We start from the raw sequence: 20614 nt of genomic DNA on the forward strand, positions 1-20614 counted from the left end.
ACAAGTTCGATTTGACCCTAGCAAAAGCCAGGTTGGCTGGAAGAATTAAAAACTGACTGATCTTGTTCACGCCCAAGAAACGTCGTAACTGAACCTCAGGGCCTTCAGTAAATTGAATTGCACTTACATATGTTAACACAACTTGAGACATTGACAGTTCTTTTAAGTATTTCAGGTTTTTATCAGTGAAGAGTTGGCCTTGCCACGAGTTATGTAACATGCTTCTAAGACATGTGCTCTGTGAATTGGTTTGAGAAGCATGAGCCACAGATTGTAGATCTCTCTCTCCCCAGTCACTGTAAGCACTGGTTTAAGTATGCAGTCCTATAGATTTGCAGCCCTGTAGTTGCAGCTGGTCTTGAAAGCTGGTCAAGAAGAGCAAGAGCAAATGCCTACATTTGGCAAACACAGCCAAAGGCTCCGCTTCACTGTTACTTGCAGATCTTATTCTAGGCTCTATGGGTTTGGCAAACTCGTAATTTAAGATTCCTGATTAACGGTCCAAGAAATAAAGTTTGTGTTTCTTTCTCTTCCTGTTCTGTTCCATGCTGCTTATTTTCATTTGGAGCAGATCTTTTTCTCCTGGGGGGGGAAGCCAAATCTGGAAGAGTGATGGCTGCTAAGCTTGTACAGTAGCTCATGGATAGGGGCTGACGCTGCAAAACTCTGATGTGGGCAATGTAAATGCCTTCAGGAAGCCATCAGGCATGTGTTGGGCTGTGCTGCTGCAAAGAGCAGCCTGTGGTAGGAAAGCAGGAAGGGTCAGAGATGGGAAAGCGGCAGCTTCAACACTTTGAAATCTCTGAAGACGGAATTTATTAAAAGATATCAAACCCCAAACCCCCTTTTGATTATCAGTCTGAGGAGATGGACCTTGAGGATGAGTATTGCGGTAGAAGATATTACTGTTAATCCTAGCTTAAGCATGTCAGTTTAGGAGCAGTAGGCTTTTTCTGAGACTGATTTGATGAGTTACCATTTCTTTGCTTTTTCTGTGCTTGCTGTGAAGCTCAGGCCAGGTTGTCAGAAGCCATGCTTTGTTCCTAGTGGAAGTGGTTGCAAATGGTTTCTTTCTCTCATCTCTTTCATTGAGACAATCGGAAGGAATTGCTGTGTGTAGTCAGATTCTTGTTAGCACCTTGCTCTGATAGTCAACTTCTCACTTGCAAGACTTTGAGTGAATTAAACTGGGGTGACTTTCCATGTGGATGGGAAAAGCCCAGATGAGGAGTCTGTCTTTCTATCAAATGTGAAACTTCTGCTCTGAAGCCTGGAGCTTCTCTGTGAAACGGCTATAAGAGCATTTTTCATGTGGTCCAAATATTTTTTTGTGGTCTAACATTTTCCTCTAACTTTTGGAAACAAATCCGATTTTTTTCTTTAAATTAAAAAACCACCCCCCTCCCCCAACCAACCAACCGAAAAAATCCCCCCCAAACCTGTCATTGGGTAGCATGACACAGATGCATAGCATGGAAACTTCTACTCAAACAGTTAATAGTGAGCAAAGTTATAAGGTACTGCAAAGGGGGTGTCCTGTAATGGAAAATGTTACGCAGGATGAGCTAGATGTGAAGCTGCCACTGGTATGTAGAACTGTAAGGCCATGGGTGGCTTGTTTTCCCTCTGCCTTCCCATCTAAGTTGTACAAGCAGTATTTGCAACCAAGGTTATTTTTGCATAAAACTTCAAACTAAAAGTGAATTTATGAGCTAGTTTTTGGTTGTTTTTTTGCTTGCTGTTTTTTTGCTTTGTTGAAATTACGTTTATTTATAATTTAAAGTGGGACATTCCAAATTTCATGCCAGGGGAAATAATTCATATTCAGATTCTGCAAAGGGTCTTTTTTTTCTGAAACAGTATGTAAAATGTCAGCTCTGATTCCCTGCCTTTGCTTAGTCACTAGAATTACTCTCAAAGGATGATCTCTTCCTTTTCACCTCCAGGAAGACGATGAGAGAGAGACAGACTTTACGTGACCTATTTTTCCGGTCTAGCAGTCTGCAGTTTCAACCTCTCTAGCTCTTGCCTGTGAACCCTGAGAAGATAAACAGTCCAGGGCTTAGGGACCCCTTGACCCTTTCTGCCTTCCCCTCAGCAGCTCCCCACACCACTGGACAATATATCTAAGGGGATGGTGGCAGAAGAGCAGCTGTTAGGGAGAAGAGGTCCTGGGGTAGAGTGGAGGGGCTGAGTATTTTATTTGCCAGAGAATCCAGACAGGCTCTCAGCTGCCCTGCTTCTCTCCTCTTTTTCTTTCTGCTCTCCTCCACAGAGGATGACATAATTTCTCTGCAAAGTGCCACAGCGGCCATTTCTCCAGCATAGTTCCTTCTGGGAATTTTTAGACCTTGTTTGAAGACTCATAAAGGTTCCATTACTTTTCTAATTAGGAAATAAAGAAGGCTCGTATTTTGTAAGTGGCAAAGGACTTAAACCTTTTAAGCAATTATTTCCATGGTGCAATACTGCCCATAATTGTGAAATTAAAATTGAAGCCAAAGAGATTAAGATCCCAACAATTGGTTTGACATGAAAAAGAAGGGAAAAAGCCCACAAGATTTATGATTGCCCCTTTTGTAGTAGTCCTTCTTGCCAGAATGCAAGAACTCCCAAACATCTGGAAGAATTAGGTTAGCAAGAGTGAATGAAAAAATTTAGACACACATTAAGGGTTACAACAACAAGCAGAAGATTATTCATAGAAACTGGATGTGCAAAATCCCCTGTGCGTATGAACTGGGAAGGAGAGGAGTAAGAAAACAATGACCTAGTTCTGCCAACATCTTCAAATTATAGGAGTGAGGAGTACAGATATTGCTTAATATCAGAGCTTTCCTAGTTTATTTCTACCACTGCACTAGGTAAGACTGGCTTTCTTCCTCTGCTGCTTCTGAGCATAATGAGTTACTTGCTCAGGAATACAGTGACACTTCCTTGCTTTAAGGGCACAGGAGAATCCAGGAAAGGGTAAAAATCTGTAGGATGTCTTCAAGCCTAGATGAAAGCTTGCTGCTTATCTCTCTCTTTGTTTTTTTTTTCTCTCTGTACAACTTCCAGTAACAAAAGGAGCTGATTTAAAATTGATCATAGTAAATTGATATATCATTGACTGATTCAGGAACCAGCCTTTCCAGTTTACTTTATAAGAAAGAGTTTGAAAGTGAAAAAGGTTTTTCTGGCCAGCCACTTTACAGTGCAAGTTGCACAGTAAAAGCTGTGCATCCACTTAAGAGAACGTGGTGTAGCCATGCAGAAACTGCTGCCCACCAAAATCTGTAGCTCTTTAGCCATGGAAGGACTTGCACTTGTCTCTCCTGGGTTCAGCTCATCCCCTGAGTTCAGTAGAGCTCAGAATCCCCATGGGGGTTTCACATCCCTGTTAGCATGCCTCCACTCTTTTAGATGGCTATACTTCTCAGTGCTATATGTTCAAGATGGTAAAATAAGTTGGTCCAGTAGTTGATTCTTTGATGCAGTGGATAGGTGTGAAAGAGATAACAATGTTGTTGGCATTGAGCAGAAGAAATAACATCCAATTTTATTAACAGGATATGTTTACAATAATTAAAAGAATTGGTCTAGGCTCTGCAAACTCAGATGGAAGCTGCATGGTTTATCTTTTCTTCGCAATCTCAAAGTATAGATACTTGCCTTCCCCCCCCCCCCCCCGTTTAAAGAGAGGCTTGCTGAGTCTAGAGGCTCTGTGTAAGGCCTGAAGGATGTCCTGGAGAAAATTAAATTCATGGTTAAGTCCTAACTCTGTGGTGTGTAACTGCAGTCCCCTCCATGCACTGTAGGGTATCCTGTTGGGGCCTGCACTGAATATAAACATATCTGTATGTGACAGAGGAGGAGCAAAGTGTAGTGAGGATGAAAAATGGTGGATGGGACACAATAAAATTGAAGGTGTTTAGAGAGCTAGCTTTGTCTGGGCGGGATGCACCTCTTCCTAAAAGCCACACAAGGTTTCGGGTGGCTAATGTCTGGATGGGAGACCACCTGAAAAGTCCTATAAATCATAGATGCTCATCAAGGTAGGTTTCAAAATGAGTCAGCTTGAAAATCTGCATTTGCTGTTGATTTAACAGGAGGAGGAGGAGGATATTGTATCTAGAGAATTAGAGTCTGTTCTCAGCAGTTGGCACGTTTGTGTGCGTGTTTTATAAAGAAGGAGTTAAAGCTGAAACTAATCTCAGGAGATTGCATGCACAGGGGGTAGGGGAAGACAAAAATCCAGCTTTCCATTTGCTTAGGAATATTCTACACCTTCAGAAGAGGGAATATAAATGTCTTAAAACAACAGGGAAAGAGTTCAGCCAGTTCCTCAGAGTTATAAAATCCTTCATCACTCACTACTGTCCCACTTGATTTACACTGCCTAAGGTGGGCCAGCCACACTTGAGCACTATGATAGCCAAATACATAACAATAAAAAGCTAAAAAAGTCATAAAAGTTTTACACAGAGGATGTGACCAGCATAAACAGCTCACAACATGTGTCTAACTCTCAGAATAGGTGTCTGGGGCTGAGCAATCAGCGTCTGTGGAGCAAGAAAACAGCCATTGTTTAAAAAAAAAATAAATCATATGCTACACTACACAATCTAAATGCATAATAGTTCTGACCCTGGTGCCCCCCTCTGGTTATGTACTGGGCCATAGCAGCACAAAACAATTTTGTGCCAAAACTTTGGAGTGTTTCCATTCTGGCAAAAAGTGCTGTTTGGAGGAGACAGGCTGGGTTGCTAAGGTACTGGGATGTGGGAGAGACTGGTCCAAGTCTCCGCTGCCTTCCTTCAGGTCCCAGTTTTTCTTCCCAGATTTCTCCCAGCTAATTAGAGCAGGGACTGGACTCCACTTGCCTACACTGCAGGTCAGGTTTAGAGGTTTACTTCTGCTATAGCACAGAGGAAACCCAACAACATTAAATGGAAATAAAAATTTAAGCTTCGCTGAGTGAGGTGATATTTCAGCTGAGAATTGCCCTTTTGTGCACATTCCCACTGAAATATATTATACTAGCAAACCTTCACCCCTTCCCTTGAACGCCGCTTGTTGTAGATGAACTTACTGCTAGTATGTCTGGGAAGCACAAAAGCCTTTATGGAGGAATTATCCCTACTCTCCAATGTTATCTGTTGACTTGGCTGAGCAGAGCCTGCTGGCTGTAGGATCTGCTGCTGTTCTCTAGGCAGAGAATACTCGCTGGGTAGCCTTGGTTTGTAAGCAAGTGGGCTTTAGCTAGGTGTGAGGTTTGATGTACTTGACACCTCATTAAGGACTGCAGTGATCTGAGGGACGGTGCTTTCTACATGTCTTCACTTACAGTGCTGCATATAGAATATCCTTAGTTTGCTTCGGGCTGCAAAGATCTCTCAGGTGTTTGTCATGTCCAGAGGAGGCCCGCAACACAGAAGCAGCAGAACTATGCACTTTTAAAGCGTTTAGGTGAAGGCTTTGCACCTCTGGAAAGAGAAAGAGACACGGTGGCTTAGTAGTGATGACAGCAGGAATAAAATACTGCATTTTTATGTACTTTGACAAGTAGAGATTGACAGTATTAAAAAGGAAAAGGTTTGGAAATTTCCTGACTTGATTTATTCCTACTTTATATGAGGTCTAAGGGTATATTTGTAAGCACTTTCTTGTATCTCCTGGAGGCACTGTATAACACTAAACTATACAGCTAGTTAGTTTTCAGTAACTAACCTACAGTCTTACTGGACCTCTTGCATTGAACAGGATACGCATCTAGCTGTTATCTTGAGCTTCAGCAGCCTGTCGACCTTTAACCTTGTTGATCCTGGATGATGTTCATATTTGTTGGGTCATACGTATGCATATGGCCTTTCAGCAAGTTTCTGCGGTTCAGGATCTGTCTCCAGTTCCTTTCGGGGGAGCTATGGCTCTGACGTGTAGTTTTCTCCAACTTTGTACAAACTAATCTCTCTTCTTTGTGCCATCTCTAGATCTCTACTCATGTTCTTTTTGCACTATTGTTTTGTCCTGTGGGGACTTCGTGATGAGTGGTGAAAGCAAGAAACATGGGTATTTTGCAAAGGTACTTTCAAACCACATATATGCTGTACTCATGGGCACAGTTCATGGTAGATGCACAACTATAGGAAAAAAAGCAAATACTGCTTTGCAAACCTGGGTTTGTTTTCCTCCTACGACTTGACAGGCCTCTCTGGGGAGTGTGGTTGCCTCCTTTCTCTCCCTTATCTATCCTGATTTCTGTTAGTTTCTGGTAGTGGTTTTTCTTTTAGCGGCCATAAGATGACCTTTTTTTCTCATCTGCCCTGGGGACTGATCATGCTTAGCCTGCTCCAGCCTGCACCTCTCCTTTGGAGCTTTGTCATTACTGAGTCAAGGGCTGCAGGCCAGCAGATTCTTTGGGGCTGAGACAGAAGGACAATAGTTCTTGACAAGTGCTGTTGCTCTCTAAAGACTTAATGACTGGGCCATCTGCACCTGTCATCTACCTTTCCACAAGTCCCAGGGCCCATGTTAACTCCTGTGCCCATGCTGCACACATGACAGTAATATAATGGACATGATGTCATTTAATATCAATAGTCTAGATGTCTTCTGCAGCCTTAACAGGTGTTAAGGTTTTGTAAATGTCTTTTTCCATCCATGTACCCCGGTCATATTATATGTAAACTTAATATCCCTGATTGCCATACGAGCTAAACAAAGATCGGGAATGATTTATGTTGGTGGGAACCCTGATGATCCTGTCTCCATAGAGAGTGGTTGTTTGGGAATATTTACAAGTTACAAAGCCAGGGAAGGTAACAAAGAACGATGATTGAAAACTCAGTTTAAAGAGCGTATCTGTGGACACGTGGATGGATACGGTTATAGTATACAGTTTGGGCAAGTTTTTTCCAGGGACAAAAGAAGGAGACATCTGTAATGATGTTTGGAAAGTGGCATTGTGTATAAATTATCAGCACTCTTTAGAAATAATCAGGAATGGGTAAATCTGTGCTTCAGAACAGATAGCTATGGGTAAGGTATTGCTTATGGCATGTGGTCATGTACCAAAGTCGTTACTCTGAGTCAAAATGCCATCTCCTTCTGAGGCCATGTTCCAGGCCTTCCAGCCCTGCATACACACAAGGGCTGCCCAGAGTTTGGATCTGAGCCTGTAGCAGTGTGGTGGGGAAGGATGCTTGTAAAGATATGTGACTTAAAACAGGGAGAATGCACTGAAGCTGAGTGGAAGCCAAGGAAGCAAACTGGCATTGGAAGTCAGAATGGTTATTATTGGGGAATATTGTGGAAAAGGGTAGACTCTTTCAGTACTTTTCTTGATGCTCATAGTTTTTCTTTATGAATGAATCAGAGGGAATAAAATATAGGTAAAATAAGCAGCCCTATAATAACAGAAAAATCAATATAACAAGCCAGTAAAACTAATGAGACCACAACATTCAGAAACAGGTTGATGACCGAACTATCCAAATAGTTGGACTAGCTAAAATTATGTACTTTCTGCATTTGCACATTCCTGCATCTGATATTTATATCTTTGAGAATAACAGGAAAAAGAGGCTGGAGAGAGATCGTGTGAGGTTGGGATTGTTTGGCCTCTTTTTTTTTTTTTTTTTTTTTTTTTAAGATTCTTCTATAAAATTCACATAAGTTTCCTTACAGAAAATGTGAGGAAAACATGATTTTTGGTAAAAGTAGAATCAGTGCAAAGACTTTTTGAAAAGGTAGACATTTAAAAAATAACTGACCTTTTTAAAATGAAAATGCTTCTATGTGAGTAAAGGCCTCTCTGATGGCATTGCCTTGTAACTGGGGGAAGCACAGCCATCTGGGTTGTTTTTGTTTTGTTTGTCTGTCAAACCAGTCTCTCATGTGATATATTCTGAAAGCTGCCAAATCCTCTCAAATCTTGGGTGGCCTGGGCCTGAAACAATAAGCAGTCCAATTTCCCATACTGTTGCAGTATGTAGCCACCAATATATTTTTTTTCCTGATTGAATTTGGACATAGAGATTATAAAAAATATTCTCTTCCTTGGAGAAAATGAATCAAAATGTCTTTTGCTAATCCTTCTGAGCATATGAAGTCCATGTTCATAAGCTAGAACTTGTACCGTATGACTTTTATAATCGATCACAACTAATCTGGAAGACAAGTTGAAAAAGCAATGGGGAGATCAGTCACTGTACCAAAAAGCTTAAGCTAAACACTTTTCTGGATATTTCTCTGTGCTTCCTCACATATCCTTGGTGGCTTCCAAAACAGACTGTGGTAGTAAACAGTGAATGAATAATATTACTGGAGAAGCTAAAGTTTCTTCCACTGGAGTCTTTTTACAGATTCTCTGAATTTCACTGGAATATATTTCACAGAAGTTGATTTGTATCTCTTTTTGATTAAACATTATTGAAGAAATTTTGAGAGCAGTTGAAGCATGTTGTTCTAGCATTCACCTCTTTTTGATAATTTATATTAAAGTTCAGTGGGGAATTAGAAAGGATGTCCTTTGACATTGTCAAGAGAAGGTACGTCTGAAATTTCATTTAACTGGGAATTTTTTTCTTCCAATTAAATAATGAACTCAAGGATAGTCCTGAAATGTTGGAATTTCCCTGGAACAGACATTTGGGACTTTGACCACCCCAGAGAAGTGTTTGAATAGAATTTTGCACTTTTATAGCGTTGTGCAAATATTAGTTAATGCTCAGCGTGCCTCTGGTGGAGGTAGGGGATGGAACAGTTCACATCCACTGTGAGGGAGAGTATGGCTTCTTTGTGTTACTTATATTTCACAACAGCTCTTCATGGCTTCAGGTGGGTGCTGAGCACAGCAAATGCTGGTGGGATTCTGCAGCTGAGCACAGTGCAAACTGAGGGGTAAGCCCTGCTTATGTGAATGAGCAAATCCTTTCACTGTGATGTTATGAGTTCCTGACGTATGCTGGAGGCAGGATGACAATAGTTGAAATACAGAGCTATACATTCCATTGTGCGTAGCAATCCTACTGCCTAGTTATGCAGTCAGCAGCTTAATTGTTTTATAGTCTGGTTCAGGGTCTGTCAGAGGTGGTCTGGTATCTCACTGAAGACTGGTGAATTTATCCGTGAACTGATCAGAAACGGGAAGTGTCACCAATCAGACTGTGCGGGGACTTGAGTAAGCTGTTTGTTTCTTTCCTATTTGCATTGCAAGCATCTGTGTAAGGAAACCCCTTGTGATTTTTGAGGAAGCTTTCAATTGTATATAGCTGCTCACAAGCCAAGTTAAATAAGCCAAGTGTCAGTTTTTTCAGTCAAATATGGAATATTTGAGACTTCTTTTGAATGCTAAAAGATGGCAATCAAATGAAGGAATGTGTTTCTGATCCATAATCGATTTAAAGTCTCTTTAAAAACTAAGGCCACTTCTTAGAAAACCTAGCAACTACGATTATTTTTTTTTGCTTGTGGTGTTATAGTGTGCTAAGTTCTGGAAAAAGTCAGACTTGTGATATTTCTTCTAATGAATCCAAACAATAGCTATTAGTTAGGAATTCATGCATGCATTCTGACACTCAGAAGCAGCTCTGGCTTGAGGCGTATGGATGTTTATCTTGATGGTTATAATATCATATGTGGTAGATGCTGGCAAGAACATCCCTTTCCTTTACCCAAAAACATTCAACAGTGATGAAAAGACTTTTGTAAAGGCAGGCATAATTCTTTCCATATTTGTGTTTAGAAAAATTTAATTGATTTTTTTTTTGTTTATGGAAGTTGTCTTTGTGGCTGAAAATAATAAAGATATTAACCATAAGCCACTGGTGACTGCTTTACATCATTGGTATCTAAACTTGCAGTACTGGGAATTGCTTTTAATGGCTTGTGAGACTGAATATTAGAAATGAGAAGAATGTGGTAATGGTGCTGCCTTAATAAAGGGTAGCGTATGGTAATCTAGAGAGTTTCATGGAAAAATAAGTTATTTTCTTTATAGGAAAATGTAATGAATGCTCAGCCAAATGTGCTTAAAGATGTGTCTTTTCAATCTCTAACATGAAAAAGTGCAACCTTTCAAAGACTGCTTTTTTTTGAGCTTTGTATCCCGAAAACCCTATTTTATCAGGCCAGCTGCAAGATCTACTTTGAGAGGGGTACTCTGTGTATCGCATGGGCATCCCCATGCTAATTTTTTGTGGTAAAACACAAACCAGGAATACAGTGCTACAGAGTATGCATGACGGCAAAGACCATGCTTTATACTCAGGGAAATCTGACCTGCTTGCATTACGAGGTTCCTATTGATGTTGCTAAAGAAAAGCAGGGCTTCCTTACAGCAGTTGTTCAAGGTATCTGGAAGCAATTCTTGTGTCCACTGTTACCACTGCAAAAAGATACAGGAGCATTGCAGTCTTCCCTGATATTATATGGCTTGTCTGAGGAAGTGGTATCTGTGGAGATACCATGAATTACAAAAGAAGAATTCCAGAAACCCAGTGGCAGCGTTAGTATGCATTTCCATTCATCCTCAAACAGAATTGGAGGAAGACCATTATAAGCACTTAAGAAGAGGACTTCAAATATAAATTCAAAGGACTGAATGGGGAAAAGATGGAATTATTCCCCCAGCATCATGTATTTTTAATTTGTATCAGTGTACTTCATACAGCTGGCACTTAGTGTTTAATTGCCGTGAATTATTCTTGAAGGAACCAGAGAAAATCTGACTCTCTCTGATTTTCATCTGTCTTAAAGAATAGGAAAAAATATAGGATATTTGGACTTATTGTGCAAATACACTAAACTTCAGAAGTTCAGAGCTTGCCATAGAAGTTGAACACGGGTCATTCTGGAAATGGAAGGGTCAAAGAAATTGGAGCCACTCAAGAGATCAGATATTTTAATGAGTATTTGATGAATGTTGATCATAGGAGAGCCAGAAGGTCACAAAGTAATTTTTTCAGGTAAGTATGATCCCTGCCTAGAGAATTAAACCTAGCACTTTCAATTTCACTTCTGACCAAAGGGCAGGCCAAAGTAGATTTGATATAATGTGCTCAAACCAGAAGGCTGCATTCTACATCAACCTCAGTTTTGCCATAAACTGTGGCTACACCACTTGCATAGCAAAGCACAAGGATTTAATCTCTTGGAAGCAAATTTTGAAGTGCAGAGGAACTGGAGACTGGAACTGTGAAAAACATATGAGCTGTTACTCCTCTTTTCTGTATACTTCTGTAGGTACCTCATCATGTGTTATACCAGTGATTTAGCTTATATAGACAAATAGCATAGCTGTCTGCAGTTCAAAAACCCAGCTGCTCCCTGATAGTTTCCCCTTGAGAAATTCTGTCATGCTGCTTCATCAGTACAAATGACTGAGACATACTGGGAATATTAGAGGATAGGAAATGTAGAATGAAATGTAATTTCAAAATACATAGTATGGAGGCTTCTGTATTGGTCCCATTTTTTAAATTCATATTTAATTTCTTTTATTTAAATGAAGCTGCTGCAGGAAACTGTCTGTCAGTGCACTAAATGCTGCATCCTTCAGAGAAACTCCTGTAGGGGTTCATACTTCCCTAGGATTGCTGGCATGGAGTCCTGCCTGTGCATGAATGATTTAGTACTTGGAGATCCCACCAGTACAAGTGTCTCCCACAACCTGCTACTGTGGTGTAAGCAGAGGAACCGCCTCATGGGAACCTGAATCCTGACTAAGATTATTAAGCGATGTTGCATTAGGAATAGCCATCATTTCAGTGATGCCTCTCTCGACTTTGGGATAAGACGGCTTGGCAGTATGTGCTGCTACAGGAATGTCAGGGACTTGGTGCACTTCAATATCCAGTTCTCAAATTTGGTCTGTGGTATTAGGTAAGCCATATTGCTAATGTTTCTTCATTTGCTTCCTCTTCTGCTTCTAATTCTTTCTTTTGAGGCAGATACTGCAGTTCCTTCTTCTGCTGGATAAACCAAAGGGCAGGCGGAGGTTTTGGTTTAGCAAAATGCCTGGGACTGCTGCTGAGGCTCTGTCTGCCATGCCTGCTCCCCTTTCCTATAGATTCCTTGTCACTGGTGATGACAAATTTGGCTTTTCTAAGGAAGTGGCAAAAGCTTGTTCTTTCTAGGAGGGGACTGCATGGCTGGAAGATTTAGGGAGGGATGTACTCTGAGTGATGCGTAGCTCCTTCCACAGAACCATCGTGTTACTTTGGCACAGCTACAGTCTGCTCTAGCTGTGGCTCTGCAGTTGCATCATGCAAGCTGGCAGGGTGTGATGCAGGGCACTAGACATCTCGTTTTAAACAACTTTGTTCGCAAGCACCAGTAGTAGCCCTAGCACAGCATGTGTGTGCTCAGAGCGTGGCACAAAGCTGCAACTGGTTAATTTGTTCTGAGCTGGGACAGTGCAGCTCTGCCCTCTGTGTGTAATAGCAATAAGAGTGTGAAAGCAGAGGCTGCGTGCTCTTGTCTTTCCCCTTTTTCACTGTCTAGTTCCTCTTAGTGCTGTGTCTGCTGAGGTATCTAACAAGTCTTGTCTTGAGTCTTTTGCCACGCACCCTGTTGCCTGTTTTCTGTCCCCTGCAGTGTCATACCTTCTTCCTGCCTAACAGGTCTTCCTCTCCCCCCTCCAGCTCTCCAACTTGCCCTGCGCTCTTGCTGTGAGTGAAGCGACATGCTAGTAGCCTCGTGTGAGCTGCCTGGCACAGCCAGTCTTTCAGCAGGACATCTCCCATCTTGATAGGGATCAGAGCAAGATGGAGACCTTCTGGGTTCCTTTCTTGGCTCTGCGAAACAGTGACTTCATGATGTTATGCAAGTCGCTGAGAACCATGTCTACATGGGACTGAAGTCTTAAATGATGGGGGACTTATTAACTGTGTAAATATGAGCTGAATGTCTGAATACCTGTGTGGATCTAAGCTGGATCTACATGGATCTCTTCAGTACCTTGTTTCCCATTTTTAAAAAAGGAGCAATACTCCTTGCTTTCTAGCATTCTGGTTTTTTTACCTGTTTGAAACTGAAGCCTATTACCATACAGAAACAGATGTTGGGTTCATTGCATGCATTGTGGCCTGAACTGGTTAGAGCTTCTTGGGTCTGGAGGAGATGTAAGGATGTATATGACAGTAAGATATAGCATGAATAGGCTGGAAGGTGGTGACTGTATTCAATCTCTTCCCCTTATGCATGTGCTGCATGGATAAAATGGGGACAGTAACAGATTCAGTGTTTGAAGCAAATACCAATGGAATCAGATATTCTTGCCAGCAGCCTACCAACTACCTCTACTTGATTTTGTTGAGTAAGCACAGCCTTCAGTTGCCTGAGGTGCCTTTCTCTCTCCATGGCTTGCCATCCCTAGGGACATGGCCATGGAGAAGCAGCTGCAAGTGTTGAATTCTGTTACAGCAGCCAAAACCATACAGGAGACCTGAGTGAAGATCAAAAGTATTGTTTGCAAACATGGGCATGTGTGGGACTTAAATGGACTTTGCCCACTAAAGCTGTATTTTTCATTCGAGCCCAAGTTAATGACTGAGACCTAACCTTTGCTCATTGCCTGAGCCAAACTGCTGAAGCAGAGTAGTTTATTAGCGTCAGAGCACAAAAGGGCCTGGTTCTCACATTGCTGTAACAATAGGATATGTCAGAGAATATTGATTTGATTAGGCTGACTCTTGGTTTACCCTAGCCTAAGTGAGAGGAGAATCAAGGCCAAGGAATATGCCTCACCCTCAAAATGCCTGTACCAGTAGCTGTGCAATTTGTAACCCAGTTGCAAAAGTAGATGATGGCACTATCTTTTCTGCCTGGAAAACAATACTCAAAATAAAGCTAAACTTACAAAGAAGGAGCATGTACAGTGAAATTGTTTTGAGCAAATGCACTGATTTTTCTCAAACCAAGGCTAATTGTGAATGTGTGCAAATTTTGAGCACTGCTAATTTCATTGCATATAATTTTTTGTGGCTGGCAATGGAAAACAAGGGTGTTTGGAAAAAGATACACATCTGTTGTTCATAGTTTGTACTCTCTGTGATAGAAGTGGGCATGCCCTTCAGGAAAAGGGGTGACCCTGAGGGCAGAGTTCCCTTACCATATGTTAGCCTGCAGAAAAAGTTTGTAAAAGTCCTACTTTCCAAAGCAATCCAGAAGAGCTTTTTTTCTTTTCTACTAATGAGTAAAGGTGCTGTGAAGTCTCTGTTCTTTGGGGGGCACTGTGTCCTTGTAGGTAGGCTTAGTTTTGTAGTGGAAAAGTGCAGGTATTCTGTTTTCTTTGGAATATGGGCCACTGTGTTGTTTGTTTTGCTTTTAGTAAAGTCATTGTGCCCATGATTAATTCTTTCTTATTGTGGGTCAAATATCTTCTTCCAGCAGATTTTGGGATTCTTTTTTTGTTTTGATTATTCTTTTTAGCATATAAATGTGCTTTGCTTATATTTAGCTGCCTAAACCAAGAGAAATAAAATACGACAACTAGCAGAAACGGGCAGATATGCCACACCAAAATGAATGGCAACGATACATAATTATGAGCTTACCTTTTCATTTCTTTAATCCAAGGTGAGGGAGTGCTGCTCTTGGAAATATTGGACTGATCCTTACTCTCAGGGTGCTAGGTAAGTCTCTTTCCCATAGCAGGGGGGTCTCTTCTTTCCCAATACCTTTTTGCAAGCTGAAACTGGTTCTATCTTCTGCCCTGCATTCCTTGCTTGGTTATCATGGTGTGGACTGATGTATGGCATGCTTTTTGATTCCTGCACCTTAAACAGGATCCATTGGTTTTTTCATTTATTGCTTTTGTTAGCACCCAGAAGACTCAAAATGCCTTTTGGGAAGGAAAGAGAATGCAGTCCTTGCCAGTTGTGAAGGATTTGTGGCACTTTGAGTGGGAGGCTTGGTGCCTTGGGTTTCCTACTTGTCAGTGCAGCTCTTCTGGACATGCTAAACATCTGTGATGTGAATAGCCTTTTGGAGGGCTCTCCCTCTTCTACTGGATATACAGGGATGAATCCTAGGGAGACTGAGGCTGGCATCTGTGTTAAAGACATGCGTTCCTCTTGGTATCTACATTCTAGTCCTTGTTACTGTGTCTAAGCAGCACTAGCTTTTTATTTCCAGCTGACTGACATTGTACTGTACGCAACCCTGTGTTTGAAGAGATGCTTGTATTCCTCTGCTCTCTTTTGTGGTAGCTTTTAGACCCTCTTTGAGCGCACTGGTGGCTTTGAAGTCCTATGGATTGTGCTGTTCCAGGCCAAAAGATATTGCCTGAAGCAGCATGTGTAAAATTTTCCTAAAAAGTTACCTCTGCCTCTCTAACATAGAAGCAGCTTGTCTGTGCCCAGGAGGTAATCATAAGGATGACCAAATCTGCTCACGGTGTGTGGGCTTCTCCCTCATGCACTTTGAAGCAATCCCCCAGACAGACCTGCCAGCTGGGTGGCTTGCTCACAAATCTAAGCTTACTCACCTTCATGTCGGACGTGCACAGCTGTGAGCACCACCATCTGGGCTGTATCCTCTGTATATAAGATTAGGCTGATTTCAGATGAGCTGTAGAAATGGCGTAGCCATACCATCATTTAGAAATAATCTGCTGGGTTGGGGGGAACTCACACTGTGCCTTCTTTATGTTATGAGGGGGTATGAGAAAATGTGCAGAGCCAAACTGTGCTTTCCACTCTGGGTTGGAGCACTCTGGTATGTTTCCTGCCCACTGCTCTCTTGTGCCGAGGGAGATAAAAAACAAAATCTGCTGGAGAGGGTGCCCCTATCTATTGTCCTGCCTCTGACCAGGGTACAGAGGGCAGAGAATGTACATGTAAGTTGGTGTCCCATCTCGTCAACTGTTCCTAGTGCTGACCTTTCTCTGGGTATGCTTCTCATCCGACCCAGTTCCTAGGGCAGTTGTGTCCTTTGGGTGCCAATGGAGGCTTAGTCCTCATTCCTGTTCACACAAGCAATGCAGGTCTTGCCTACCCTGGTATACACAACAGGACTCCCTGCAAGATCTTGTTAGCCTGGACATCTTGTGTAATCTCAGAACAGTTCCCCTCATCCTTGGTCATGATGTTCCATTTAGAGAGCACTTATATTCTGGAGAGGCTGAAAGTGAAGAATGATGCAGTTGTGACTGGTATTTCAGGGGTGTTTGGAGATATTCAACACTGTTGAATATGCCAGTATACATAGATGAGGAGCGGGAGAGGTTTGCTTAATGGTGCTAGGGAAGGGAGTCCTACCTCTCATGTCAAGATGTAGTCTTTTGATACTTCCTTTAGACTCCCTAGAGGGTTTACAGGGTAAGACCGAGGCTCTGCCCCTGCCATATGCATCCACATGACCCTCCAGGGAAGTATTTTGTATTTGGCAGTGTTAAAACTTCCTTCCCTCCCTGTCCTGCTCAGAGGCAAAGAATGGCAAACTTCTATTTACAATAAACAGTTGTACTGTATAGCTCTTGAAGAGTGCTGCGAAGGGAACCTAAACGTGAGAGTTAAAAGCGTTACTGGTCGGGTCCGAGGGCATTTGCTAGAGCGAGAGCGATGTTCAGCTGTAGCTGTGGTTGCCAGGACTCAATGGATGCTGACCCTTGCTGCTGACAGCATTATAATCTTCTGTATCTGTGACTCACGCCAGCACTCCAGCCTGTCACACCTTTGTTACCAGTACCAGGATTGGAAATAAAGACTGCTTTTTTTTTTTTGTCAGCAGGCCTGAATGACACATCTTCATTACCCTGGTGCAGGAGGAAGCCTTCCTCTTTGTGTCTGTCTCTGCATTAGGGAACAGGGTCGGTTACTCCTAGCATAGAGCTCGCTACTGCGATTCTCCTAAGCAGAGCTTTGGTCTCCCAAGCTAAGCACAGAGCAGGACAGAAGCTCCTTTCTAAAGATCTCTATGCTGTAAACACTAGGACTGTTTGACCCACTGTTAGCTGTGGAGACCACCAAAAAATTAGATTTTGGGGGTGTGAGGCAATGGCCAAATTGATTGGGTACACATGGAAAGAATGGCCTTCCCCATGGTGTGTTTGATGCTGTACATGCATCTTGCTGTATTGTGGGAACGTGCAGTGGTGGTAAACATATTTCCTCTTTGTTTCTGAAACAGCAGCTGAAGATGTTGCAGTGACAGTGGTGGGAGACTCAGTGCTACTCAGTAATGGCCACGTGCACAATGAAAGAGAAGAAAAATAATTCCGGGAAGCTCAATAACAAAAAGCGTCTTCATTTTGAAAAGCAGAAGATTATCCCTCCCCAAATACCCCAAAGACTTTTTCCAGGCAGGGAGCACAGCTCTACTGTCATAGCTGCTTTGGGAATAAGGCACTCGGAGGACTGGAACAGCAATAATCCAAATGGCCCCTTTGGCTACTGCTGCCTGCTGAGTCTTGAGGGCTTTGCAGTGCCAAAATGGAAGTTCTTCAGAGTAGCTGTATGCAGCAACCAGACCTGCTTCCCAGGGGATGATTTATAGTGTACTTTCTAGACCACAGACTTACCTCAGCTTTAGACTGTAAATTTTGTAGGAAAAATTGATAAACCTGTGAGAGCCACAGTCTCGACAGAGATTTCCAGGTGCTTCTAACATGATTCTTCTGAGGGAGTGACTGCAGGCTTAGGTCTCCAAGAATGCACTAAGTGTCTAGCACGTACAAGCACTTTGGCTCTTATCGCAAGAAGTCCCACCCTTGCCCTGAGTTATTGAGCTCAAGAGCTTAGCAATGAGCACTTGCAGGGCCCTTACTTACCATGATAAAGTATTGATATTAAAATTGTGCTTGGTTTGGGGGTTTAATTTCTGCGTGTACTGTTTTTTCTGTCTTACATGTGCAATCATAAAACAGGAGTTGGGTTATTCAGCTCCCAAAAAGGATTTTAGCTCTGTGCTATGATACAAAGAGTGTCTGATTGTTAAAGTAAAGGGGATAGGAAGGTGTGGCTAGAGTGGCAACCCTGGTGATGAGGGCAAGGACCACCGTGATAGTTCTTTAAATTCCTACACTTGTGGATATAGGCATATTATAACTGCGTGTTTACAGCAGGCATTTACAGGTGTCTCCTAGTCATAGAAGTCAAAGGGGCACCCACTAGAATTTAACTCTGCATTTTTCATAGCTCAGGTTTCCAGTAATACCTCCAGGAAAACTATGGTATCTGTGCCAGTTTGTTGGCTTTGAAGTTTCAAGTCGTAGAATTGAAAAGTTTCTCCAAGTGAAATTCAGCTCAGTAAGAAGGATGCGAACTTTACTTTTCATGATGTCATTTCCCCAAAGCAAAATCGGTCTTTTCTGCAGCATTTTAATGGAAAAGTGACTTGGAACACAAAGAGTTTGGGATGCTTTGACAAGTGAGCATCAAACTCATGGCAAGTCTCTCTCAAAAAACCCCAGACAAACAGTTGTTTTTGGCTTTAGGTAGTGTATACTTGCTAGCTCCCTGTTGCAGTGGACACTGAGATTGCAGGGGTTGATGGCTATGCTGGAATGATAACCTGAGGGTACTTCTAACATTCAGTTTTCTGTTCTGACCGTCAGCATCCCTTAATCCCATTTACTTCTCAGCTGGGATTCTTCAATATTTTATGTTCTGAAAATCTAGGGGATGGTAAGATCCAGTAGAGATTTGTAATTTCGTCCTAAATAATGTCATTACGTCTTTTTATTTGGTCACTGATACATAGGCTAATAATTTCTATAGTTAATGGAATGACTGAGAACAAGGATTTTGTTCTCCCTTGTCTAGTAAAACCTGCAAAACAAAGTTACATGTGCTGTATGTATTACTTTTAATATTTAAAACCATCACAGCCACGTGATGGGAGATGTCTGGCATCAGAGGAAGTTTCCAAAGGGTTGTTAAAATGAAGAAAAAGAAGGTGCCTTCCAAAAACAAACACCACTTTTTACTTCATCTAATAAGCTGTGAAATTTAAAATGATACTAGAATAATTATGATTGCTTGCTGTAAATCTGCATAGATTTAGCTCTCTTTTTTTAATGCTATAAAGATAAGTTTACTGTCTGTGGACTGCATCCTTCTTGCACTACACATGTGACTAAATCTGTGGGGCCCAGTGGCCAAAAAAAAGACCCAGAAAGGCATTAAAATAGTTTAGCCCGTTCAGCTGCTAAGTCATCTTACACATATTTTCCCCCTAACTGGTTTTGTGTATATTATTGTCAAATATGAATCTGCAGAATATCTCCTGGTCTGGAATCCTGTCCTCTTAGAGCAGTCAGCAGTTCTCCTGCAGCCTTGCTTAGTGGCTGGTACATGCACATGTTAGGACCTATGTACTGTGCTGTTTTCCCAGGCAATAATTTTCATATATATTTTCACACTTTCTTAATTAGTTTATGTAACTCATTTGTTTCTGGCACCAGTCTGCATCTGTTCTTTTATTTTTTAAAATGCCCGCATAATTTGGAAAGTTATCAATAGCATGTGATCACTAAAGCAAAACAAACAAAAGATAAAAATTAATCTAAGTTTACTTTTATCTATGGTATTCAAAGACAGTGAAAAGTATTGGTCATACTATGTAGATGTAGGGCTACCCTCACTGTAAATGAACCAGTTTTAATGTCTAGATAAATAGTTGTATACCTATAAACTAAACCTGTGTATCCGACTAGTTCAACTTGCTAAGGATCATCATCAAAGTTTTGAATACCTTTAAAAGTTATTTTTCAGAACACAGATATTCTATATGTAACTTCTGTTGTACTATTTGAAATGGAAACGGGCTGCAAAGCCTGCCAACTCATCTTTCATGTGCCTATCCCACTGGTGTCTGTCTCTTTCTGCAGAATCAAGCTTGCACAGCACAGCGTTTCTGTTCCCTTTTACATGTGGTCCTCGTTAAAAAAAATACAATGAAGTTTAGCTGTGGTGAAATTATTTATTTGATTTTTTTTTTAACTGGTGCAAAAAGTAAATATGTTTACTGCGTCCCATTCCATTCAGTGTATTTCCTTTTTTAAGCTCCATTTGTGTTTAACAAGACAGCCTCCTTCTCCAAGATTAACATTTCTTATGATTGTTCCTGACAGAGGATTTACTTTCAGAGGCCCTGCTAAGGATAACCAAAAAAGGGCATGTAGCAAGACAGTTTTGGCAGCTTGCATGAATTTTCGGAGCTTTTTAGGTCTTGGTTTTCTGATGAGTGGCTTCCTGAGCATGCCTAGGGAATGACAGGCATCTCTGCAGGCAGGCTGAACCCACCTTGGCTTGTGCGTAGTCATTGGCTGCCTATTAGAATAAATTGAGGACAATGCATACCGCTGCCTGCCAATTGTAAACATAAGGGATATGTATTCACTTAGCATTGACTTTTGGGAGGGGCCAAGGAAAAGCTGTAGTTTTATTGAATAGGGCTGTGTGTGAGGCTGCTGGTGTGCCTTTCTTGCTGTGCTCCTGCCCAAGCAGCCAGTTATTCATTTCCTTCCTACTAGTTGAAAACTTTTCAGCCAGAGGTAAGGGCTTAAGATATGTATTTGTTCGGGAGTGAGCTGGTCTGACTGCATTTGCGTTACGGCTAGAGATTAAGCAGCATGCGAAATCTAACGAGCTGTGGAAATAGTGCGAAAGTGTCGGATGCTATTTTT

General features: G+C 41.7%; 1 protein-coding gene across 12 annotated transcripts in view; it reads left to right on the top strand.

Annotated features, from left to right (window-relative positions):
• The first annotated feature begins 20283 nt into the window (after positions 1-20283).
• Positions 20284-20614, top strand: part of CALD1 (caldesmon 1) — a 199530-nt gene continuing 199199 nt past the window's right edge. For 5 of the 12 annotated variants that reach the window (XM_069807764.1, XM_069807763.1, XM_069807772.1 and 2 more), the window contains exon 1: positions 20295-20482. The gene's annotated coding sequence lies outside the window, so the exon portion shown is untranslated. Of the gene's footprint in view, positions 20483-20614 lie in introns of all 12 variants that reach the window. The other 7 variants (XM_069807768.1, XM_069807767.1, XM_069807771.1 and 4 more) reach the window with 4 other exon arrangements.

The sequence above is a fragment of the Haliaeetus albicilla genome, chromosome 19 (assembly GCF_947461875.1).
Source record: "Haliaeetus albicilla chromosome 19, bHalAlb1.1, whole genome shotgun sequence".
Classification (NCBI taxonomy): Eukaryota; Metazoa; Chordata; class Aves; order Accipitriformes; family Accipitridae; genus Haliaeetus; species Haliaeetus albicilla.